The following is a 26,716-nucleotide window of genomic DNA, read 5'->3' on the forward strand; positions in this document are numbered from 1 at the left end:
TCAAACCTCTCTTTTTATTCGACGCTCAACCACAATCGCAGCAATGTCTTACTTCTGATTCCAAAAAGCTTTTTTTAATGTGTTAGCTACACGCATGTTAACAAATTTATATTATTAGGCATTATGTTGACCTACATTTTAAGAGTGAGGATCCCGCCCCCTTTTTTTGGAACATGGAATTGTTTTCTTCTCAGCATTTGTATCGTGCTGAGAGATCTCCGAGACCGTCTCCAGGTTACACATGTAACCATGGTTCCCCGAGGGAACGAAACGCTGCATCAAAAAGCGTTGTTCACGCTTTGAATCATGTGTATAATCAGTCCAATGAAAAGTACAGCGTCACCGGTGGGTGACGTCATAACCAGGTTGAGTGAAACCAGCACTAGCTTCTGAAAAGGGAAGGAAGCGCTGCAGGGATGCAGGCGATGTGGCATGTTCCCTCGGCGAACCATGGTTACATATACGTAACCTGGAGCTGCATCACGCTTTGGGAACGCGAGCCCAAATTAGCCTGGTTGACCAATCCCCGCCTAGTTTGGACGGGCACTGCTGGAAAGAAAATGGAGGAAAACTAAATTGGAGGTATTTACAATTGCATATAAAGACAGTATGCTCAGCTACAGACAGGTGCTAAAAGCTGCCAGAGCTGAGCACCTGAGCAAACTCATAGGAAACCACCAAAACAATCCCAGGTTCCTTTTTAGTACATTAGCGAAAAATTAACAACAAATCAGGTATCTGAAAAATTTATTCCATCACAGTTTAGTAGTGAGGACTTCTTAAATTTCTTCACTGAAAAAATTATAGTATTAGAAAAACAATTGTGGAGGTCCAACCTCTGACAGCATTTCCTGACCCAATCTCACCTAAAACTCCACAACTACACTGCTTTACATGTATAGGACAGGAAGAGCTGTATGATGTTATTACCAAAGCTAAATCAAAAACATGTCAGTTAGATCCCATTCCAAATGCCGTATCTTTCGGACTATAAGCCACTACTTTTTTCCCACGTTTTGAACCCCACGGCTTAAACAACGAAGCGGCTAATTTATGAATGTTTTCCTGGGTTTTTCCTGGTTTCACAAACTTCAAGCCAAAAACTGAGCGACATAACATTAGACCAATGAAAATTTCGAACGGAAACCAAAAAACACACCTAATCGGGAGAAAAAACTTTTTTTCAAACGCACAACGATGCCAAAAGATAAACTCTCGAGAGAAATAGTTGTGAAAGGAAGGAGGAAGACAATGAACAATGACTTTCTTGGTAGGCTACTGTTTAAATACAAGTCGTTGTAACACGTTGAGTCTGGGTCATGGGATAGCTCGCTAATTCCAGTTGCAACAGAAATCATATAAGCACAGACAGGTTTCCAAAACTCATGCTTTTTTATTTTTCTTGGCAACAGCATTACGGGTTAGTCAAAGAAACTTAGAAATGAGTATCAGAAAATAATAAGGACATATTCCTCAGTCTTGCACACATGCAGTATTACCGGAAAAATGCAGCGGCAGGCTATTCCCAAAATGCTCTTCCCTCTGCCCTTAAAGGAGCCACAACATATTACACCGTGTAACAGACACTGTCTTTCATTAAAGTCTGTGTAAAGTTCATTAGTTTCAGTGATGACGGCTTATACACAGGTGCGGCTTATTTATGTTCAAAATAAAAAACCCATATATAAGCCGCAGCCAAATTCAGTGGCTGCGGCTTATATATGGGTGCGCTTTATAGTCCGGAAATTACGGTAAACTATTGAAAGAAGTGTTACATAGAGCTGGTGAGCCTCTTCTGAATATTATTAACTCCTCACTGTCTTTAGGTCACGTCCCTAAACCTCTCAATTTAGCAGTTATTCAGCCCCTAATTTGGATCCAAACACTATCAAATTACAGACCCATTTCAAATCTCCTATTTATGTCTAAGATTTTAGAAAAGATTGTCCCCGCCCAGTTATGTTCCTACTTACAAGAGAACAATATCTATGAAGAGTTTCAGTCAGGTTTTAGACCTCATCCTAGCACAAAAACTGCTCTAGTTAAAATCACTAATGACCTGTTTTTAGCTTCAGACCAAGGCTACATCTCTCTGTTTGTTTGACTAGATTTTAGTGCTGCATTCGACACTATAGATCATGATCTTCTCCTAGATCACTTACAAAATTACATTGGCATTCAGGGACATGCATTAAGCTGGTTGAAATCCTACCTGTCTGATTGTTACCATTTTGTAGACTTAAATGGAGAGCTATCATGGTTAATGCAAGTAAATTATGGCGTACCACAAGGTTCAGTTCTAGGACCCCTGCTTTTCACTATATACATGCTTCCCATAGGTAATATTATTAGAAGGCATGGGATTAGCTTCCACTGTTACACTGATGATACCCAGCTATATATCTCAATAAAACCAGACGATACAGCTCAATTGGCTTGGATAACTGAGTGTGTTAAATAAAAAAAAAAATTGGATGACTCATAACTTTCTATTATAAAATTCTGATAAGACGGAGATTTTGCTTATCGGCCCAAAAACCAGTACACAGAAGCTCCAGCATTTCAACCTGCATTTTGACAGATGTTCTGTAACTACTAGTTCAACAGTAAAAGACCTGTGAGTTATTTTAAACACCAACTTGTCTTTTAAAACTTATATCAACCATGTTACAAAAACGGCCTTCTTCCACATATATTGCTAACCTAAGAAACATGTTATCTATATCTGATGCAGAGAAGCTCGTCCATGCATTCATTCCCGTCCTTCGGATGAGACGTTAAACCGAGGTCCTGACTCTCTGTGGTCATAAAAAATCCCAGGATGTCTTTCGAAAAACGAGTAGGGGTGTGCCATGGCATCCTGGCCAAAAAAAAAAAAAAAAAAACTTGCCCGCTGGCCTACTAATCATCCCCTCATATTAATTGGCTATATCACTCTATCTCCTCTCCACTAATATGCTGGTGTGTGGCGCAATATGGCTGCCGTCGCATCATCCAGGTGGATGCTGCACATTGGTGGTGGTTGAGGAGAATCCCCCCTTTCATATGTAAAGCGCTTTGAGTGCTGCAGAAAAGCGCTATATAAATGTAATGTGTAATGTGTAATGACTTCCAGACTGAACTATTGTAATGCATTATTAGGTGGATGTCCTGCATCTTTGATAAACAATCTACAGTTAGTCCAGAATGCAGCAACCAGAGTTCCTCATCATCCCTACACTGGCTACCTGTTAAGTGTCGAATCGACTACCAACTACTGCTACTTACTTACAAAATACTAAATGGTTAAGCTCCCAATTATCTATCCGGTATTCTAACATGCTACAATCCATCATGCTCCCTGAGATCTCAACACTCCGAACTTCTAGTAGTTCCTAGAATAGCAAAGTCCACTAAAGGTGGTAGAGCATTCTCACATTTATATCCTAAACTTTGGAATAGTCATCTGACAGTGTTCGTGGCTCAGACACAATCTCCCAGTTTAAGTGCAGATTAAAATTTATCTTTCTAGCAAAGCGTACACATAACACACATCACATCATAACCTTGTGCTCCAGTACATCTGATCAAATGCACATTATCAACTTGTGCTGTTAATATCATGAACAGCAGCTATGCTAATTCCTCTCTACTGCTTCTCTTTCTCTACCCATCCTGAGGCATCCTGAGGTTGCTCCAGCCCCAGTCATGTCCCACCTTATGAAGATTGTGGACCTTTAAAGAAGTAAATGCCGACCCCGCAAACATCCCAAACCATCTACAGATGTACCAGTGCCAATTGGATCCCACTTCAAGTGGAGTTTGGACACTGGACCTCCTTGAGTGTTTAAAAGCTCTGGCATTGAGAAGCTGGTGTTGGATCTATGATTATCGCTAATTTTGAGCTATTTTATGAGTTGCTCAGTAGCTTCTAGTTTTATAACCAAAAGACTGTAGAAAGAACATTACTCATAATCTTACATTCCATTGTTCATGTTATTTCTCACTCTCCAGTGTTCTGTATTGTTCAAAGATGTATAATCACACTCGTGATGTCATCCAAATGGATGGGTTCCCCTTTTGAGTCTGGTTCCTCTCTAAGATTTTAACTCATAACATCTAAGGGAGTTTTTCCTTTCCACAGTCGTCATGGCTTGCTCATCAGGGATAAATGCACACCATTCACCTTAACTCTTAAAATTCTGTGAAGCTGCTGTGAGACAATGTCTGTTGTGAAAAGCGCTAAAGAAATAAACTTAACTTGACTTTACTTGACAGCTCTGTCCACGGAAGAAGGACAGAGGGATAAACTGTTCTTGGACAAATTCCAGGACTGAACTGTCTGGGCAGTTAACTGGATCTAAGTGGTGTTCCACAGCTCTGGGTGGTGTATTATTGTACCCCTTGCCTGAGATAGAAGGAAGGGTGTTCAAGAAGGGCTACCAGGTCCACAAACCATGGCCACCCTGGGTCCACCAGGAGGAAACGGACTTTGTTCCTGCAAACTCTCTCAGAACTCCTGGGAGCAGAGCAACAGGGGGAAAGGCATACTGGTGCAGCCTTGGCCTTGCCTGTACCATGGCATCCAGCCCTAGCGGGACTGGGGGTGTTTGGGAAAACCAGAAGAGGTCCCAAACAGGTCCACCTGTTCACCTCAGGACCTTTCTGTGCGCTGGAAGGGTGGATACATGAAAGTATGCATCCTTCAGCTCTATGGTCACAAACCAGTCCTCGGACCTGATTTGGGACACGACCTGCTTCAAGTTAGCATCTTGAACCTGAGTCTCAAAAGCAGCTGATGCAGATCCAGTATGGGAAGCAAACTTAATAATCCATATCTCTCTCTCTCTCTCTCTCTCTCTCTCTCTCTCTCTCGGTCGAGTTAAACATGCTCCTGAGGTTCCAGTGACCACTGTTCCTGCCCCTCTCCCCTCCGTGGATCTTCACACTTCTGTGCAGCTTGGGACGGTATCTTATCAACACCTTGGGTGGTTCCATGTAATTCCGGAGTAGAACAGGTGCTTTTGAGGACGGATTGGACTGTAGTTGGTGTCGGCGGTCTGCTGCACTGACTCGGGAGTGCAGTTTGCTTCTGATCGTCATCACTGTACCCCGCAACTTTGTATATCTGCTTCAAATGGACATTTGGTGCAACCCAGATGAGGATGGGTTCCCTCTTGAGTCTGGTTCCTCTCAAGGTTTCTTCCTTATGCCATCTCGGGGAGTTTTTCCTTGCCACAGTTGCTCATCAGGGACAAACTTACTTACAAAGAACATATTTACGTTTAATCACCACATTATCTGTGTAAAGCTGCTTTGAGACAATGTTCATTGTTAAAAGCGCTATACAAATAAAAATGAATTGAATTGAATTGAACCCCATCCAGGGTGGGGACACCATGTTGAAGCGGGGCGGGCAAGACCCGAACTGAATCGTATAGCCTCTGTCTACAGTGCGCAGGACCCACTGAGACACATCTGGCAGAGCCTCTTGAGACTGACCTCTGGTAAGCCAAGAGCCAGAGCAACGTTCTGGTGCAGCTCTAGGGGCCTCTTGAGAGCCGGCAAACCCCCAAAATCCACTATGGTGCCGGGCGGAGAGCGAGGAGGTTGTTTGCTGGAGCTGGCCATGCCCTGAAGCACCGAGAGTGTCATGGTTAACAAACCAGCTCCCTGAGGGTGCTGGAGCAGGGCAGGCACCATATAGTGAGGTGCACAATGCCCTTTCCCAGCAGGGTCCTTTGTCAGGACCTTTTGGCCGAAGCGCTTTAATTGATTTAGGGGAAGTGCATATTGTGACGCTCTGTCTCTGCACCTCACAATGCCGCAAGGTGCTGGGTTGTGGTGGGGGCTGTGACATCTCCCACGTCTAGCTCCCGCAGCAGATTGGCCTGATAGGCCTGCAGCATAGCCATGGTGTGCAGACAGGCTGAGACCTGACCTGCTAAAACATAGGCCTTGCCCACCAGCACCGAGGTGGTTCTCATGGGCTTGGTGGACAGCGCTGGGGTTTTAAAAGACGACACATCACCCAGGGAGATTTAGCTAGCTTTTTGTCCAGTGCATCGCCCCATAACCACAGTCCAAATATATTTGAATATAGTGACACCCTAGGACTAAAGAGGCAGGAAGAATAAGGACTAGACCACAACCTGGACACATAGGTGTGCAGGTCTGTAAATAAAGGCAAGCCCTGGTGTGGAGGCAGTGATGAGGGTTGCAGGAAGCGTACTAGCTTACTAGTTGGACGAGCCTTCTGCTGATCGGCCAGCAAATCGATCGTGAGCTTGTCAACTGCATGGGTCACTACCTCTAGGATCTCCTCGAAAAGGACTACCTGAGGGGTAGCCTCATGGGGTTTGTAGATCTCCATCAACCCCCCTCCTCAGAGGAAGAAAGGCAGGGCTGAGCGCTCTCCTCGCAAAGGAAAAAAAACATGGAATTGCATGCTTCCAAACCTTTTGATCGGGTGTTGGACCAGGCAGGTGAGGGAGGCAAAAGGGATGAGCCCTTCTCCAAACTCTCTGCGAGGTCCACTTGTAAGCCTTAAGTCCTTGAATGTCGCTTTGCCTCAGCAAGAGCAGGGCCAGAACCACGCGGAGCAGGAGCACCCTCCTCAAAGAGAGCTCTTTGAGAGCGGAGCAGTTGAATTGTTATACAAACGCAGTCGGCTTCCTCAAGAACCTAACTCCTCCACTCCCAGACAAGTGACACATAGCTGGTGCGTATCCACCGTTATATAGTGGGGGCAAGGAGGAACACAGGGACAAAAGCAGTGCTTCGTCTTTTCGGTCGCTTTCCGCCTGAAAGAAAGAAAAACTTTCCTACCTTACTGGACAAACACACACAAAGCGCTTCCTGAAGAACAGAAGCTAGCACTGATTTCACTTCATGTGCTTTTATGCTTCCTGGTCGTGATGTCATCTCACCGGTGACGCCGCGATTTCCATTGGACTGGTTATACACGAGATTCAGAGCGTGAACAACGCAGAAGCGTTCCCAAAGCATTTTTTGATGCAGCTCGAGTTCCTGAAGGGAAACACACATACTCTCAGTGTGGTTCTGTTTACAAATTTTGTTTATTTTGATATTAATTCTATATCCCCCAGGGCTCCCTTTTAAATGAAAAGGAATAGAAGGGCAAATGATCAGAATCACATTTTTTTTCTCTTCTTCAATATCACTTTATTCTTGTCCAATTTGTTTCATTAACTCTCAAGAGTATAATCTCTCTTTTTTGTATGTGTTAAATATGTACCTGGCAACAATATGAGAATATGAATTTTAAATTCAGGTCACCATGGGCTTAAAAATCTGGGTTTATGGTGCACAATACCCAAAAATAGCAATTTAGTGGTACCGGATAATGAAATAATAACCATTGTAATCTGTGACTCTTTTATTCCAACTAAATACCAAGCACACACACACACACACACACACACACACACACACAAGTGGAGTTGTTCAGTGAAATAGTCATAACAATTAGCATTTATATGCAGACAGAGTTGATCCATGTAAAAAAAAAAAAAATTTGTAACTTTATTAAGTCATTATTAAAAGCCATCATGAAACAGAATTTGGTATCTTTATAATGCCTGAGTGACAATAAATTTAAGTGGAAGGGTTTTTATAAATAAAAAATCATAAAATGCTTATAACATTTACATTTTACATTTGTGGCATTTAACAGACACCCTTGTCCAGAGCGACATACAAAAGTGCTTTGAGTCCCTATCAATGAATAGATCTACACTGGTATACTTGATTACAAACTTAAAATAAATAAAAGTGTTAGTTTAAGTGCTTCAGGAAGAGGTGGGTCTTCACCCGTAGCTTGAAAATAGCCAGTGACTTCACTGTACAGACATCTAGGGAAAGTTAATTTTACCACCTCGGTGCCAGAACAGAGAAGAGCCTTGAAGTATACTTACTTCTTACCCTGAGAGAAGGTAGTACCAGTCGAGCAGTGCTATAAGATCTCAGGCAGCATGGTGCACTGAGAGGAGTGATAATGTCTCCGAGGTAAGAGGGTGCTGGTTCATTTTTGGTCTTCTAAGCAAGCATCAGTGTTTTTAATCTGACGCGTGTAGCTACCGAAAGCCAGTGGAGGGAACGCAGCAGTGAGGTGGTGTGGGAGAACTTGGGCAGGTTGAACACAAGTCGTGCAGCTGTGTTTTGGATCATTTGCAGTAGACAAATAGCGTTCAGAGAAAGACCTGCCGGCAGTGAGTTGCAGTAGTCCAGTCTCAAAATAACAAGAGACTGAACAAGAACCTGAGCAGCTTGTGTGGACAGAAATGCTTGAATCCTTCAGATGTTGTAGAGAATGAACTTTAGCAGCATGTGTGGAGAAGGACAGCCGATAGTCCATAGTTACCCCAAGGTTGCAAGCAGTGGCTGAAGGGAAGAGCAGAGAGTAATGAAGAGTTATTCTCCAGTTAGCATTATAAAAACATAGCCATAGTTTGTTTTTTTTATTATTCGTGGGTTTTTTCCTTTCTGATGAAAGCATTAGTCACATATTCAAAAATGCATTTGGAGGCAAGGTAAAGACACTAGTGTAAAAAACTTATGGACAAATCAAATCCCAAATATATATATATATATATATATATATATATATATATATATATATATATATATATATATATATATATACAGTACAGACCAAAAGTTTGGACACACCTTCTCATTCAAAGAGTTTTCTTTATTTTCATGACTATGAAAATTGTAGATTCACACTGAAGGCATCAAAACTATGAATTAACACATGTGGAATTATATATGGAATTATATACATAACAAAAAAGTGTGAAACAACTGAAAAATGTCATATTCTAGGTTCTTCAAAGTAGCCACCTTTTGCTTTGATTACTGCTTTGCACACTCTTGGCATTCTCTTGATAAGCTTAAAGAGGTAGTCACCTGAAATGGTCTTCCAACAGTCTTGAAGGAGTTCCCCGAGAGATGCTTGGCACTTGTTGGCCCTTTTGCCTTCACTCTGCGGTCCAGCTCACCCCTAAACCATCTCGATTGGGTTCAGGTCCGGTGACTGTGGAGGCCACATCACTCTCCTTCTTGGTCAAATAGCCCTTGATGCCTTCAGTGTGACGCTACAATTTTCATAGTCATGAAAATAAAGAAAACTCTTTGAATGAGAAGGTGTGTCCAAACTTTTGGTCTGTACTGTATATATATATATATATATATATATATATATATATATATATATATATATATATATATATATATATATAAAATTATTACGTACACTAGTTCTGTTATTTTTCATAAGAAATGGATATCTTTTACTTAACAGTGTACTTTTCAGTTTAAATTGGTTTAGATGTTCATACTTAATAGAGACTGATACACATCATTTTGAAAAACAATCTTTCCCCAGCATTCTGTTTTCCCAAACCTGCTTTTTGGTTTTGAGTGTGGGGATCAGTCAGGTAAAATTAAATGGATGACAGAAATGCTGACATTTCTTTAATGCTAATGCTAACTGGAGTATCACCCTCCCTATCTCTCTCCTGCGACCTGTGGCTTTAGACTTGTTAGATTTTTCTTGCTCTTATTTCGTCCTCATTTTAGGAAGGAGATGATAACGTGCGCTCTTTATCCTCTTCTGCAGTTCCTTCAGTCTAGTCTCTGAGCTAATAAAACCGAGCCTGTCAATCTTTTTGCGAGCTAACGATTAGCACACAGCAGAAAAGTGTTCAAGTAAAAAGAGGAGAGATCAAACATGGGGGGAAGAAAATGGAAGCACCACAAGGGCCACTTTGCTGTTTGAACGCTTTAGCCAGGAATAACAATCCATAATTCATGAGCCTCTGTCTAGCCCAAAGACACACAGCCAATGTTGCATTTATTATTCATTGCGTACACCTCATGTGTTGAGCTTTCAAACTAATGGATTGCAAGTGCAAAGGGTTTTGAAGTTTTCCTGTGTTACATGTATCAGTGGCAATCCAATTGTTTGTTACGCAAAAACGAGGAAAAGGAACAAACAAATGTTAATCTGGGAGAAATTAGTGGTGAAATTTGCGCTAGGTGGAAAAGAATCAGTTTTACAAAACAATAACTTACACTGAGCTGTACAATACGACTAAATAAATGAAAAATTCCTTCCAGTGTGTCCTCACTCTGAGTCATGCTAGTAGGCTAGTGTGTGCATACACACACTCAAACAAGCAGAACGTGGGAGAATTTCACAGTGAGGTCATACACCTCAAATAATCCCAAGCAAATGAGAAAAGGTCTCTGATATCGAGTTCAGAACTATTTTTTTCAGCAAATGCGCTTGACCTGAAGGTTGTAAAATGTTTACTTTAGCACGTCATCTACACCAGATGACCTTCTTAAGCATTAGCTATTTTCATGAAAATAAAATCTAAAATCTTTTCATGAATGATACAACACATGGGCTTTAATAAAAGTTTATATTACACATATTAAAATTATTATTACTTGCTTTTTTAGTGTACTAAAGAGGTTATACCATCCTATAGCCTTTAATACACAATTATTACAAGATACATAGTGTACTATACGGATTGTCACAGGCTAAATAGTTTACCACGGGAAAAACGGCACAATATTTCCAGTGTACAATAGGGATTATTAAAGGCTTAATAACATACTACATGAAATATTGTAGATTTTTTGTGTACAATAGGGATTCTACAAAGTTGTCTGTATATTTACAAACTTTAAAGTGTTCTACAAGGATGATTTAAAGCATTGTAGTGTACTATAAGGATTATATTATTATTTATAGAACACTATGAGCCTCTCTGTAATAAAAGTTGTACTACAGACTTTATAGTGTATTATATGGATTATAACAGGCTTCAAAGTGTATTACAGTGATTATAACAAGCTATAGAGTGTGCTATATGGATTATGACAGGCTTCCAAGTGTACAATAGCGATTTTAACATGATTTATAGAACACTATGTAGCTTGAGGTACTCTTGGGAATACAAGTAATATTGCATTCTTTATAGAGTAGTAAGATATTTTGAAAAAAGAAATAGAGACGTAGAGTACTTTATAGTGTTTTATATAGATTATAACAGGCTCCATAGTGTATTATTGATATTTTTACCAGGCTTCATATTGTATTATAGGGATTAAAAAAGGCTTCACTGTGTATTATAGCCTGATTTATAGTGTACTATATGGATCATAACAGGACTAATAATATCCACTAGACATTATTAGGTCTATAATGGTTTGTAGGGTTATTAAATGTGTGGTTCCTAATAGCCACAGATATAGCACTTGTACTGTATTATAGACCCATTATATAACTGGACTTTTCTTACTTTAAGATTTTTACTCTTGTAAACTCACAGAAGAAATCCAGAGTGTATTTGATTGCTGCATTCTGTGTAATAATATAAAAAAAATGCAGATTTCAAATTGGTTTGTAGATGGTCAGACCAAAAGGTACTTTACAAATTATCCCTCAGACATCTACATATTCAAACTTCAGGTCAAATCAGAAAGGGGTCCACTGATTTTCTGAAATGTGGGCTTCTGAATGTGAAACTGAAGCAATAAACAAGTTGAATTTAGTGCTAAGGAGCAGCAGAGAGGGGGCAGTGACAGCTCGCTTTTAATTTATAAACAAATCTGACAGTTTAATAGGACATTAAAGACATTAAGGTTCTGTATCTTATACAGCTGTCTATGGCTCACTTTGTACCACTGTAATGTTTTTATTAATGCTTTTCTCATTTGCTGTATTTAAAGATATAGATTTTTTAGACCCTATAGACCCTATAGACCAAAATAGACCCTAACCCACACTTTAATACACTATATAGGTCATATAAAGTATAAGGCATAATAGGTGAAGCAACACTTCGAAATATGACACATGAACCAACTTTAGCCTTTTGTCGAAAGTTAGCAAGATTTATTTGATGCTTAAACTATAACTTAACTACTAACTAAACGTGTTATATTGCAGAAACAAAGTATTAATTATTACATCATGGAAACAGTGTACATTTGGGTTGACCAGTTTGTGGTAATGATTATTTTGTGTGTGTGAGTATGTGTGTTCTGCTTAAATCAGGCTTAGCCTGTTAGACGTGAGCGACAGGTTGAACACAAACGTGAATAAACGGTACTGCATGTTTACTTAAATGTCTGCACAGGGATCCTCACCTTCTTTTAAACTAAATAGTTTTTCTTTAATGTTAGAATTACAATTGAAGCATAACATGTTCCCAACATTCACCATTACATAAAACTCAAATGAAGCCATGAAAACAAGTTATAAACCAGTGAAATCCTTCATGCCACAGTACACAATACTTATGAATTAATAAAGATAATTAGATTGTGATCAGTTTTAAAGGAGGAAAAGAGAGAGAGAGAGAGAGAGAGAGAGAGAGAGAGAGAGAGAGAGAGAGAGAGAGGTTGGTTGGTGTGGAAATAGTGAAGCAGGAAGTGGATAGGATTAGTAACGAGGAAGTGAGAGCAGCGATAAAGAGAATGAAGAGTGGAAAGTCGGTTGGACCAGATGACATACATGATATAGAAGCATAGAGATATTTAGGAGAGATGGCAGTGGAGTTTTTAACCAGATTGTTTAACAAGATTTTGGAAGGTGAGAGGATGCCTGAGGAATAGGGAAGGAGTGTGCTGGTACCGATCATTAAGAACAAGAGAGATGTGCAGACCTGCAGTAACTACAGGGGAATAAAGTTGATCAGTCACACCATGAAATTATGGAAAAGAGTAGTGGAAGACAGGCGATCATCTAAGAAGAGGTGACATCTTTGAGCAACAGTATGGTTTTATGCCAAAGAAGAGAACCACAGATGCATTATTTGCTTTGATAATGTTGATGGAGAAGTATAGAGAAGGTCAGAAGGAGCCTGGTGGCTCCATCCTGGTGGCTCCATGCTGAGGATGGAGCCACCAGGAAGGAGTAAAAGAGGAAGGCCAAAGAGGCGGTTAATGGATGTGGTGAGGTAGGACATGCAGGCAGTTGGGTTGAAAGAGGCAGATGATTGTGTCCTACATTATATATATATATATATATATATATATATATATATATATATATATATATATATATATATATATATATATATATTTACAAAGTTTATATATTTTTAAAGTTTAATATTCTTATATATTATGGCAGGGGGCAAAGAAACTGAGAAAACTGATATGAGATTGCCCTGACAGTAAACAGGAATGCACAGGGGGAAGGGATGTATTCAGTTATGTAATACAGTAAAGATATGTTGTTTATTAATCATTGGTGCCATTAAACTGAATACAGTCTTTATCTCAGTGTTCCCGGCGCATAGCGTTCTGCGGCTCGGTATCAGACCGACAGGATTCATGGCTCATTTACGGTCTAGCGGGACAGATCAAAAGGTGAATGGTTAAAGGGGTGAGGATTGGTGCCTTCCTCTGAGGCAGAATCATTCTTACCCCACCAGTCTCACAGGACATGTTCAGGCACAGGTTTAGCGCCAATAGAACTGGTTTTGCGCCGAGGCTTTTAACCCATACAGTACCAAAAAGGTCTTTCCCTGTGACCTCACTACAAACTTCTCATGTAGAGCTTTTTACAGCAAGACAGAAAACAGACGCTTAGCTACACTCTGTCCCCTACGGATCACGCTTGTTGGTAAAAGCCTCAGGGCTCCTCTTGTGGCTTAAAAGATAGTTTTCTTCCCAAAACCCACACATGATAAAAGTTAACTGGAGGGCTTCTAATACTGACCTCGGATTTGTACTGCTGTTCCTGTTTATAACGTGGATCTTGGTTTATTTTATAGCCTCCTGATTTATGAGGCAGGAAAAACACAGTGAAGAAAACACACCCAAACCTGTTAAATCTTGTGCAGACACTTTTCGGACAATCTTCTTGTTGCTCTACAAGTTTCCCAGATTTTAGTCTATAGGAAACTTTTTACCCTGTTATATCATGTATGAATTCTGATTTAGTATTTAAAAACAAGTTAAATTAAAAATAAAATTACAGAACATTATTTAAAAAATATTTGTTTGCTGTAAGTCAAATTTAAGTGAAAAACATTTGCATTTTATATATATATATATATATATATATATATATATATATATATATATATATATATATATATATATATATATACACACACTAGGTCTATGCAGATGTGATTCATTTTTTTGTTTTGTGTCTTATACACTTACCTTCATATGAACCACTCTAAAGGAAGTTCACAGGTAAACGAGCTCATCTGATGTGACACCCCATCACACTGAAACAAGACCAAAACAGCTAGAGGGTGGGAAGTGCCGAAAGTCAGCTCATTATCTGCCCTTTGTGATAGCATCAATACTGAGCCACATTAGCTGTGCTTTCCTGAGCCAAACACCACTCCCTGTCGTTTGTGTCTGGGTTAGGCTGGACCGTCATGTAATAACCAGCTTCTGTTTCTCTGAGTAAAGCTCTGAGGATTATTTTTTCCCAGACTGGACTGGGCTGGGATACTTTGTAGGCAGACAGAGATGCTCCTGCAGGATCTTTAATAGATGTAGGGCGTCGTAAAGAGGTCTGTTTTCGGCTTTCTGATTGCTAGGTGTCGTCACAGGATGAGGAAAAGCTCCACATCTCCACCAAAAACAGCAAGCTAATGTGGCTAAATATAGACTTGCATGGTTTAGGCCATCACACTAATACAAGATGTGATATACCAACTTTTATTATTTTTTTTACCATGATTGAACACTATATCGCTACTGAAATACAGTCATGCTTAAAACAAATATAACATTTATGGTTCTAAGTTTTTCATTTGTATTTCTAATACAATTTAAGAAATTTCCCCACTGTGGGACAAATAAAGGTATATCTTATCTTATCTTAATGTACATTAGAAGATTAGCTCTCTTCATTATCTCTTCACACAGTCAGTTCACTTCAAAAACAGGTTCACTTCAGCATTTAAAAAAAAGATACAATTTATTTAAAAAAAAAAACATTTTGAAATCATTTCAGAGGTCTGGTCAGGTTTAACCATGTTGGCTAGCTGGGTAGTGCTACTGGTGCAAAACCTGAAACTTGAAGACATTTTAAATTTAATTAAAAGGATCAGAAATCTTGTCAGGTTATCACATTTACTGATATAAGCTTACTGACTACAGTTAGAAATTTTAATGACGGGATGGCCTAAGACCACAAGTTGCAAATATGGATTTGTTACCTGCCATTGGTCGATGATTTTGTGGTCTTAATATTGTCTATATAATAAACAAATGTAAAACTAAACATAAGAGTGTAGATTTGTATATTTTATATGAAAGTATCTAAATATTTTTTTATCAGTTTAAGAGTTAATTGATAAGTTGTCTTGCTCATCAAGTGGAAGTAGACTTGCTCAGCATGAACAGTGTAAACACACACCAACACTGTGACTCATATTTCATCTCTCTGTTTACCTCAGTTTCACTCAGTGACTCAGGATGAATCCTCCTCTTCTTCCAACTCGCTGCTGTTTTCTCAACGAGCTCTGACATGCACCTTGTGAAAACACTCACGGGTCGTTCTTTGTGCTTAGTTACATAACCACCGGTTCACTGTAAGGTGCTTTTGTCACAGGCCGGTGTAGGAAAATCTCCATCATCCTGTTCAAGTTGCAGAAAACACAACCATGGTGAGCACTGCTGGTTTGTGCTGCCAACATTAAAAAAAAAAAGTGTTTAAAAAAGTCAAATCAGTAATGTGACTTTTTGACCCAGGCAGATCTTCAGTGGCATGACAAAAATGCTTAGGACACAATGCACCTTCGTGTCATCTGAACACATAAACTAAATATCAAGACAATGATGAAAAGTATGCAACCAAAATAACTTTTTTTTCCCATGCATACATGAGATAGTATGACTCCACCATTCCTTTCTTGTCCTACCTTTAGATTTTTTATAATTTAATAATCTCATCCTTAAATGTTCTTTCAAGCTAAGGTAGCAGAGCTAAAGATGCTGAGATTTTCACTGGGAGTGACGAGGATGCGCATGTAGGGAGCTTTGAGGACAAAGTGAGAGATGCCCGATTGAGATGGTTTTGACATGTACAGAGGAGCCACCAGGAAGAGGAAAAGAGGAAGACCAAAAAGGAGGTTCTTGGATGTGGTGTAGGAAGACATGCAGGTAGTTGGTTTGAAAGAGGCAGATGTAGAGGACAGAGTAGTATGGCAACCCCTAACAGGAGCAGCCGAAAGAAGTAGAAGATCCTCTTTCAATATTCATATTCAATAAGATGAAAGGTCACTGATTGTATCCTACGAGCATGATGCATAACAAAAATTAAGCACTCTGCCTTAGATTGATGCACTCTTGCATAGTTTAGCAAATACTATTTTGCTAGGTTTAAAAAGCAGTTGTATGCTACACCAGTAGCAGGTACATCATTTGCAACTGATTATAAAAAACTAAAAAACACTTAATGGTTTCACTTGTAAACTCTTAGCAATCTAGCCAAACCGTATTGCTTATAAACTTCATAATGACTGTTAAAGCTATATTGTTGTCATGGTTGATTAATTAAAGCAATTGTTATCTTACACTTCAGGATGGAGTCAAATTTTAACCAGCTAGCTAACATATTACTGTGGTGGTTAAAATCTTAGCTAGCAAACATCAAAAACCAAATAGAGTAAAGTAGCTCAGAGTTCACAGTTAGGGTAAAACTATTTAGCACCTTGGTAAAACTACTGATATTGTATGTTTAAACTCTTAGCTAGCTAACACATCATTGTGACAGCTAAATTCAAAGAGTTTACTGCAACAGGTTACTAGTTACCATACTCTTGCCGGTGTAGCCTGTACAGCATTTTTTTCAATTTTAAAGAGAAACAGTAATAGCTATTAAATATTTTTAAAATCTAAACATTTAAACAAACAATCAGTTAGTTTGATTTACGTTATATGTTATGTCGATTTTATGTAAAGTTTATTTATTTATTTTTTTTAGTTTGTTTTTTAATAACTGAGTTGTAGTCAGTGGGAAATTGCTGTGTAATATGAAGAATTCAGCATGCTGTTATGGGAAAATAATCAAGTTCACCACACCACCACCACATCACTTAATATTATGCTGTAACATCATCAACAGACTCAAGTTGAATATCAACATCTGTCTCTTAATCAAGTATCGGCTTGACGCACAAAACAGGAAACACCCCCTCCCTCCCTCTCTATCAGTATCTGTTGTCCGATGTGAAAATAAAGGTCATTTTAAAAGTCAACATTCTTTTTCAGTATCTCAGTCTCTCTGTATCTGTCTCTCACAGTATCTCTCTGTTTCTTTTTCTTTCTCACCATCTCTTTCTCCCTCTTTGCATCTCTCCCATCTTATATACCACTATCTCTATCACCTCTCTCAATATCTCTCTCTCTCAGCTTTTAGTATCTCAATATGTTTCTTGCTCTTTAGAGAAACCAGGGCATGAACACCAGCCTGGAAAGTCCCTTCCATGTAAACAGGCCGTAATCACAGAGGTGTGAGGTTTGGCAGCAGACCGAGGTTCAGACAAGGCCTGCTTACACCAGACGACCTTGTAGTGTGTACATGTGTGGGTGTGTGTATGTATGTGTGTGTGTGTGTGTGTCGTTGCTTGGTGTTTGAGTTTCTAGGCAGTTACACAGTAAATGCTGCTTATAAAGGCAAATTAGTGCTGAGCTAAAGGGTGTTCTGGGTTTACATTTTCACTCAATTTTTTCATTTTAACTCCTTTTTTTAATTTCTTTCCAACCTCCAATGTAACATCCCTCAACCCTCTTTTCACTCCAAAGCTTGTGGAGTGAATGAAATAAATCATTTTAAATACATTTTATGCAAAACTTTGGGCACCCTAGTCAAATTCAACTGCTTATGTTATAAATTACTTTGCAAATGTTAATTTACTGTATATATGATGAACTACAAAAAAAGATCAAATGAAATAAGTAATAGTGGTGTGTGCAAAAATAAGGCCTTAATTGACTCATTAGGACTCATTAAGCAGGTCAAGAACCGTCATTAGTAATAAATCCTCTGACTCGTCAAACTTTGTCCTTGCACTCAGCAGCCATGGGTTACTCTAAGCAGCTGACTAAGGATCTGAAAATGACGCTAACTGATGAGGTGCATGGCGATAAAAAATACTTTTAATTTACAATTTTCGTTGTTTGAAATTTTATTCAGAAATGGTAGTTAAGGTGAACTGTGGAAGAAAGACCAAGTAAAGTTACATAGAGCTGTCTCTATGCTAAAGCAAAACCACTGAATGCCAGCAAGAAACTGCAGAAAGGTATAAGAGTTTAGTTCAGGAGCTTGGCAGCATGGACAAACATGATCTGCAGAGAAGAGTCGTCAGAAAAACATTTTCATTAAACAACATATAGATAAGACAGTAGCATTTAGGTTGCAAAGTACTGTGGACTGATGAAGTTAAAAAGGGTCTACTTTTTGGTCATGTTCGAGAATAGTAATCACTTTGACAACACACAAGCAAGAGGGTGAATCTGTTATTGTTTGGGATTGTGTGGCAGCCAATGGCTTAGAATAAACTGAACACATAAATGGATAAATGGGATACAGTGTCTGTGCCACAGTCAGAAAAGAGTCCGAAACTAAAAAAAGACTGGATAATAATCCGAAATATTCTTAAAAATCCACAATTGACATACTACTTTATAGAGATTTAAGCTATAGCTTTTGGAAATGAAAATGTCTTTTATTTGGAGAAAGCATGTGTGTGAGGTGTACAAGTTCAGCCAATAAATATCGTGTATGACAGGATCACCACCACTGCCTCCACAGCAGAACCAGGAGCGAATCGCGAACTCAAAAACACTCCCACGGTCAAGCCACCATCTCCAGGTGGATCACAGATCCGTTTCCGTTTTTCCTTTGGAAAAAAAGCCTGAAGCTAGAAAACATCTGCAAGTTTGATGTTTGATTGCTTTTACAAGCCTTGTATTTAGAGAAGCTCAGAGCAAAGAACTCGCCTGCCATTGGAAAACTCACTTTCCTGAACCACAAATGAAGTTCATTAGCGTTCAGTAACAATCTCCCACATTAACAACCCCCCCCACACACACACACACACACACACACACACAAAAACACACACACCCACACACACACAGCCTAAAATGACCTCTCCTTGAACTGCATTCTGCTACGCTTTTTATAGACATTTAAAGCAAAATAAGTGCTAGCATGCTGCTGTCTGGATCTAATCACAGACACATTAAAGAAGCAGAGAGAGAGAGAGAGAGAGAGAGAGAGAGAGAGAGAGAGAGAGAGAGAGAGAGAGAGAGAGAGAGAGAGAGAGAGAGAAAGAAAGAAAGAAAGAAAGAAAGAAAGATGAGGGAAGATAGAATGACAGACAAATACATAAGCACTCAGACAAACAGATGGCAGAAACTGTTACACAGAAGAAAGATAGAAGGAGAGAGAGACAGGCAGGTGAGACAGATAGCAAATGAGAGACTGTTCAATGAAGAGACAGCAAACGCATAGGCAGACAGACAAACAGAAGGAGTGACAGATGGCAAAAAGAGACAGAAAGATCAGACAGACAGTTAAATGGAGGAACAGTAGAAAAGAGGCAGACGGACAGAAGGCAATGCACAAAGGAAGACAAATGAATAACAGGAGATACAGAGAAACAAACAGGAAGAGAGACAGACAGACAACACAAAGTAGAGATGGGAAGAAAAAGAGAAGAGCAGTATAGAGAGACAGACAAAAGAAGTAACATCTATAGAATGAGAAAAAGAGAGAAGGAGAGACTAACAAATATGATGATGAAGAAACAGAAGACAAAAGGTAAGAAATTAAGTTGGAGAAACAGACAAATAGAGGGACAGGTGGGAAGACAGAATCAGAAGAGACAAACAGACACATAGGTAGCAGAGCAGAGCAGAACAGAGAGACAGGCAGGCAGAAGTATAATCATAGAGAAGATATGAAACACAAATGGAGAAAAACATAAAAAAGAAACAAAACATTGAAGGAGAGACAAGAACACAGATGGAGAGACAGACAGTCATGCATGCCAACAGAATCCCTGTAGATTACAGAATTATAGTCCTTTATCACAGTTCATCAATTTAGTTATAAGTAGTGAACGATTTTGTATTTTTAATCAAAGTGTGTGTGTGTGTGTGTGTGTGTGTGTGTGTGTGTGTGCGTGACGGACATTTGATTCTGGATGTATCCCTGCCTATCCCAAAAGTCCACAACAACTTTAAACTGGACATATGGATATAGACATGTTTGAATTTAAGTGCGATGACTTGTGATGCTCTGCAACACTGCAGGATCAGGTCATGTAAGATGACAGAAAAGGAAAGACAAGAAAATCATAAAAGTGAAGTAGAGAACAAATCTTTCACTTAGCTATTCTGGTGCCTATGGACTACTGATCCGATTGCTAAAAGTTCTCGGGATTCTGTAACACAGAGCTAGAATCTGTACCACAGGATAATAAACTGGATGTTATTCATTCCCAGATGAGTCAATCTTCTTCAAAGTGTCTCTAAGGTGAACAAAACAGTTTTGTCCATCGGAATTTGTTCCTCTAGTTTTTCAGTTGTTGAATCAGTAAATAATTATATAGATATTATTTGAAAGAAAGAAAAGGAAATACAATGAATAAAAACCAGAAAAGGTAAAACAGAAAGAAAAATATTAAAAAGGGAAGAGATAGAAAAGAGAATGAAATAAAGAAAGAAAAAACAAACAAAGGTAATGCAAATACTGACATTCCACACTTAACTAATGTGAATGAGTTTATTAGTTAACCCTAGCTAACTAACCAGCTATCTATGTTGATTAAAATAAAAATGAAAGGGCAAAACAGATGTACAAATTGCCATATTTGTGAATATTTATAGCTTCTGACATATTTAATGAAGGCGAACGTATAGAGAGGTTTTTAGGCCATTTCTAATTACCTATTACAAAAATAATAATCCATTGATATTATCGGTTACACATAGACGTTTAAAATATTTATTGTTTATTTTGATTTTGTGTATATGTGCCAGGAGTAGAACCTGAAGAAGAACAGCTGCTGGAGAAATGTTATATTCGAGGGATGAACATAAATTCAAAGTGCAGACCGAGACGATACACGTGTTTCACCTGGAGCACCACACTGAAGGACCTAAACAAGCTGAAAAGGCTTTCTTGTGCTCTCTCTCTGTGTGTGTGTGTGTGTGTGTGTGTGTGTGTGTGTGTGTGTGTGTGTGTGTGTGTGTGTGTGCTGCCTCCGGGCACTACATCTGCTGAACATTCAGGAAACTCAATCACTTAATGACTTGCGCCTCACAGATAGTTGAAGTCAGGGTCAGCCTATTTGGATGAATTACGCAGGTCGGTTGTGTCCTAATCCATTAAACGAGACTCACACTCTGCTCCACATCTGTCACGCAACCTGATCCAAATCCCTTCACCTTACTCTAGTTACTGCACCCGTAACACTGGAGCTCTTTTGCCGTCACCTTTCACCTCCCTGCCTCAGTCAATTTCTTTCTTTCTTTCTTTCTTTCTATCTATCTATCTATCTATCTATCTATCCATCCATCCATCCATCCATCCATCCATCCATCCATCCATCCATCCATCCATGCTGATATATATATATATATATATATATATATATATATATATATATATATATATATATATATATATATATATATAATTTTTTTTTTTAATTGCACTATATTAATGGAAAAATAAATATTTCAAGAATACATTTTAATATCTTCAAAACCTCACAATATTCATAATATCATTATGATCATTATATTTATTTTTGTTTAAACCATTTTAAACCTCAACTGATGAAGTCTAGGTATAGTTTGGAGCTCCTGTGTTCTATGTCACAATTGACAGTTAATAATGTTTGATCAAACATCAGATTAAACAATGATTCAGAAACAGAATCCTGGAACAATTCATAGTGAATGTGTTCACATGACACATTTTATTAATGCCATTAATCTCTGATCATTCAACTTTTGGCAACGGGGTTTACTGAAAAAGCATCCTTTTACACTTGTTACCACGGCAACTGTAAAACAGATTCCTTTTTTCCAGTTAAATGCATTTTTAACCCCTTAATAACAATAAAGTTTGTAGAGTTACTAGCTGCTAAGACATTAACAAAGTGTTGGATTGAAATAACCAAAAGTCTTTGAAACATTGAGAACAATTGAAAATATTCCCTAGCTAGCTAAATTAACCTTTTAAACACAATTTCATTTGCAAAACATTTACATGTAGTTTTATTTTGTGACATAACATCAACTAGCTGATTAACTTCTGACTTTGTTTTGAACCATCTTTACATGTCCCTGTCTGCTTCTTTCTAGCAAAAATACTCCATCCGAACTTCATGCTAACTCTGCTGGAAGCTAATGTGAATGAGATTAGCGCTTCACAATGAACTGCTCCAGGCAAATGATGTGGTTGACTCAGATTAAGATGAATGTGTCGGCATTCGGAGCTAATTAAGGGCCGGAAGACCCGGAGCGAAAATAACACGTCAAACCTGAACGTCTCACAGAGTAGGTTCAAGTAAAACTTCATCTCTGAGCCATGAGACGAGAACGAGACAAACGAAGGGAAGCTTTTTTTTCACAGGGATTCACACGGCTGCTCACTTTAATGAAGCACTCAGAGAGAATTAAGGTCACCTCTGAAGACCAGGAGGTGACTAGATCCCTCTCTCTGTCTCGCTTTCGTACTGAAAGAATGACTTAATGATCTGCCAAACGAGGCGTGGAGGAATTCGAGGGCTTAATTAGCGCTAATCCTGAGCGTTTGTAGACTTGACACAAAGGAACGATTGGAGGTGTTTTGGTGGAACTAGCTGCTGTGCTAGTTTTAGTAAAAGAAAATTTAATTGTTAAATTCAAAACACAAATTCACAGTCAGTTAGCTTTTACAAACATTAAATAGTTTTAGACAAATGTCTTTCTTCAGGACATGTTATTGTTGCAATGTCAAACTTTCAGGCATTTCTGGATAAATTCAGGTATTTTAAAAATAAACAAAGAAAAAAGTGATTATGTTGAGCATGAGACATTTTACAAGGAGAAAGATATTTCTATACAGCTATTCAATTTCTTTTTTGTAATATTCAATATTTAAGAAACAGCATATATAAAGGCTTGCATTTGTTACACATGGGTACCAAACTGAAAGCCCTTTACAGAATATATATGTGTCTTTGGATGCAGTGGCATGGAATTGTTCCTTAACTTGAACTAGGAGACACAAATCTGACTTTGTACCTCAATCTCCACAAGCACACTCCAAAATCAAATAGAACATCTTCCCAGTAGAGTGGAGGTTATGATAAAGGAAAATGGGGACAAACCGTAGAATAGGAACTTCCAAGAGAACATATGCATCTTTTGGTCATTCGCTACAAATCTTTTCTATAGCTCTTCCTGTTTTCTTCCTGTTTTCCAGTTTTGTTGATTTGGTATGTCAATACTAACTAGCATTTTGGTTTGTAAGATATAATCTAGCAATTCAAAGGGAAACAATAATGTAAGAAATATCTTTATGACCAAAACATCTTTAGGTTCTGCCTGTTTCTAATTTGAAAGTGGTTACAATAGATTAGCATAAAATGGTTATTGTTATTGAAGATAATTACTATATGTAAATCATGGTGGTTAATGATGACTTTATAAAGATAATTTGTCCTGATTCATCAGCGTGAAGGTCAAAAGGAACTATGGCATGAAAGGAGCAAATGACCTATGTGACAAATTATTTATCGAACTGAGCATCTTTGAAGCACAGCTGGGTTAGTGCTCGTTCTGCCACTCTCTCAGTCATTTCTTCTTATTTCAAGCACCATTTAGGATTTAAAATGAAGTCTGAAACCCGCTGCTGCTGAACTCATCACTATGTCTTCATACGTTCAAAACATCATACAGAAATAATAATAAACATATAAAACTTTTTTGGTTGTGACTGAATAATTAAAATATGATGCATCAGCGCTTAGTAGTGACTTTATTGCAATTGCATCCTTTATACAGTATATGCATGTAGGTTCCCTGGTGGTCTAGTGGTTAGGATGCGGGCGCTCTCACCGCTGCCGCCTGGGTTCGTTATATTTTTTTTGTTTATTAATTTAGTGACATGTCAAGAAGTTTCTCACAGTTTCTATGTAACGTGACAAGTTGTGTGGAGAGTGTTTGTGTGTGTTTGTGTGTGTGTGTGGGGGTGTTAGCTTTTTATACAAACATTCCATTCATATTCAGGACTGAGCGATACCTTTTACCGTCTTTTATAATATAATTTCTAGGACTTCAGATGTTTTTTAATTTTATTTACATTTTTTTTTAACAAACTGTAGCTGCTTTTCTTTTGTTTAAAGTGATTTTTGTTTAATGATTTTTTTTATAGTTTTTTATAAATAATTAAATATAGTTTTGTTTAGATTTATTAAATAAATAATGCTTTTTGTAATGTAAAACTCAATATTTAATGGACCACTACCATTGTTTACTTATTAATTAATTGTAACTCTAAAATAATAATTTGCTTTGGAATAAAAAAAAATTGTATTCTTTATAATATAGACTTTTTTGTATTAAGATCAATATTTGTATTTTTATGTTCTTTTCAATCAAAATGTCATTTTAATTATATATAACCATAATAGTATTTATTTTTGTATTAAAAATTATTTTTTTCCCATCATATAAAAATCTAAAACTATAAAAGCTGTGGTATAAAAGTAATAAAGCTTATTGCACACATATTGGTTCGTTCTTTATGGGTTATTTCAACATTTAGTTGTTTTCGGTTGTGAATCGTTTTCTGAACACTTCAACACATCTCTCCATCTTTCATATCACAGTGTCAGTTTGTGTATAGTTCAGTTGCTTCAGAGCTGTTCCTGAAGGTAATATACTCGTGCTGAATTTTACGTCCACCTTACATATAACTCTATGCTGCTCCGATCGACACAGGAAATCAGATGGAATTTCCCCTGGGAATAAAATTGTACTTCTACCCTTGATTTATTTTTTTGTCTCTGCTAGATATTCTGTAGATATACTGTAGGTGGATTTTTTGTATTACATGTGTGTTTCATGAGATTTTTATAAACAAAGAAAAAAAAAATTAAAACTCTATTGAAAACATAATGATTTGGATAATAAAAAATAAAGTCATAAAAATTAAATATGCTGATGTCAAATCAGCAAAAGAAATACAAAAATTATATAATGCAATTAATCACCATATATAAATCATTTAATTTAAACATCATGTTCTTTACAAATTAGAACTCTCGTTATGATGTCACTGTGATCTCACAAGGATGCTGTGTGGACAAGATACATTTATTCAATAAAAAAAAAGCATATAAAGCAGAGTCGCTTTTACAACCCTGAAGTGTGGTACTCCTCTGAAACATAAAAAGTATTGCCTCCCATGCATTTGCATTAACATCAACAAACCTTTGCACAGTGTTGTCTACACTAGTAGACTAGTCCATACACACTTCACAAGCCTTGAAGGGAAGTTGACTAGACCAGGAAAAACAGGAAGGATCTGTTTTTGGGATTTATGATAGTATGATGTTAATAATACACTAAAAGACAAAAACAGAATGAAAGCGGGGGATAAAAATAACAGTTCCATCAACACAGAATCCCACTGGCATGGTTTCTTGAACAAAGAAAAAAATCTCACCTGAAAGGTTAAAGATGTCTCCAAAGTCTCCAGATCTCCACTAAAGCCTGAATCTGTTCTTAAATGATTTACCTTGAACTCTGGTAGGGGTTTAAAAGCTACCTGCAGATGAAATTCCCGTCTCTGCAGGAACGGGAATAATCCCAGGCATGTTTATAGGCACTGAGGACTAAACATGCACACACACACACACACACACACATACACACACACACACACACACATATACACACACACACACAATAATAATCAGTATAAAAGATAAAAGTTAGTAAGTGAGCGATGAGCCTGATTGGCAGTTACACCATTAATTACAAATCAAAGGTGCATTATTTTGTCCAAATCTTAATTCAGAATCCCCGTCACATAGGCTATTATAACAATACAATGTCTTTAGGTTACCTTATTAAGAAAAATTAATGCTTTAAGATGCATGATTTACATAGCATGACATATATAAATGTTTTAATTAAAAGCAGAAAAGAAAGAGAGAAATAAGAGAGACATAAGCATAGCAACAACAACCGCAGAACCATATACATTACTGATGTGATGGTAATGTTGGTTAAATGAATTGCTTATAAGCCATTAACAATGACCTGTGAGTGATTAAAGAGGCCAGACACACAAAAATCATGTATGTGAAATCAGTGGTACCATACTAACACACCATGACCCACCCACCTACACACACTTTCACACACCCACACATACTCTCGAGAGTATATAACACAGACATTCACATGCAACCACACATATCATATACATACAACACAGCAATCCAATACCACCCACAATCTGTCTCTCTTTCTTTTTCTCTCTCACACACACACACACTGAAGGACATGGTGGTGGGCAGATTAGAAGCAGCTGGCTCTGGTTCAGCACACACATTAGTGAAGGCCTTTGACTCAGGGTGCATGCATATGAACGCACGCGCACACACACACACACACACACACACACACACACACACACACACAA

The 26,716-nt window shown here is 38.1% G+C and overlaps 1 long non-coding RNA gene across 4 annotated transcripts in view; it reads right to left on the minus strand.

Annotated features, from left to right (window-relative positions):
* Positions 1-5,268: 5,268 nt before the first annotated feature.
* The window catches only part of LOC124384471, a 42,682-nt gene continuing 21,234 nt past the window's right edge, over positions 5,269-26,716 (minus strand). The window contains exons 3-8 of one of the 4 annotated variants that reach the window (XR_006925401.1): positions 25,733-25,901; positions 15,448-15,633; positions 14,200-14,287; positions 7,917-8,382; positions 6,909-7,008; positions 5,269-6,782 (exon numbers count right to left, since the gene is read on the minus strand). This is a non-coding gene — a long non-coding RNA (uncharacterized LOC124384471). Of the gene's footprint in view, positions 7,009-7,916; positions 8,383-14,199; positions 14,288-15,447; positions 15,634-25,732; positions 25,902-26,716 lie in introns of all 4 variants that reach the window. The other 3 variants (XR_006925400.1, XR_006925402.1, XR_006925403.1) reach the window with 3 other exon arrangements.

Source organism: Silurus meridionalis, chromosome 4 (genome assembly GCF_014805685.1).
Source record: "Silurus meridionalis isolate SWU-2019-XX chromosome 4, ASM1480568v1, whole genome shotgun sequence".
In the NCBI taxonomy this organism is placed as follows: Eukaryota; Metazoa; Chordata; class Actinopteri; order Siluriformes; family Siluridae; genus Silurus; species Silurus meridionalis.